Raw genomic sequence first — 225 nt, 5'->3', positions numbered from 1 at the left:
AATAGTGATATTTCTATTAATATTTAAGTAAATTTAATTATTTTAAATATTATTTATTATTTTTATTAATTTAAAATTATATTTAATCATAAAGTGCAAATATATTATGTCATACTTCTAATTTTATTATTTTTGGGTAGTATTTTGGCACATGTAGTTGTAGGTTTCACAGTCCAACAACATAATTCATAAAAACTAATAACCTGAAAATTTAAGTAAAAAGAT

Source organism: Arachis ipaensis, chromosome B03 (assembly GCF_000816755.2).
Source record: "Arachis ipaensis cultivar K30076 chromosome B03, Araip1.1, whole genome shotgun sequence".
Taxonomy (NCBI): domain Eukaryota; kingdom Viridiplantae; phylum Streptophyta; class Magnoliopsida; order Fabales; family Fabaceae; genus Arachis; species Arachis ipaensis.
The sequence above is the reverse complement of the archived record's forward strand: the minus strand, read 5'-3'. Positions refer to the sequence as shown.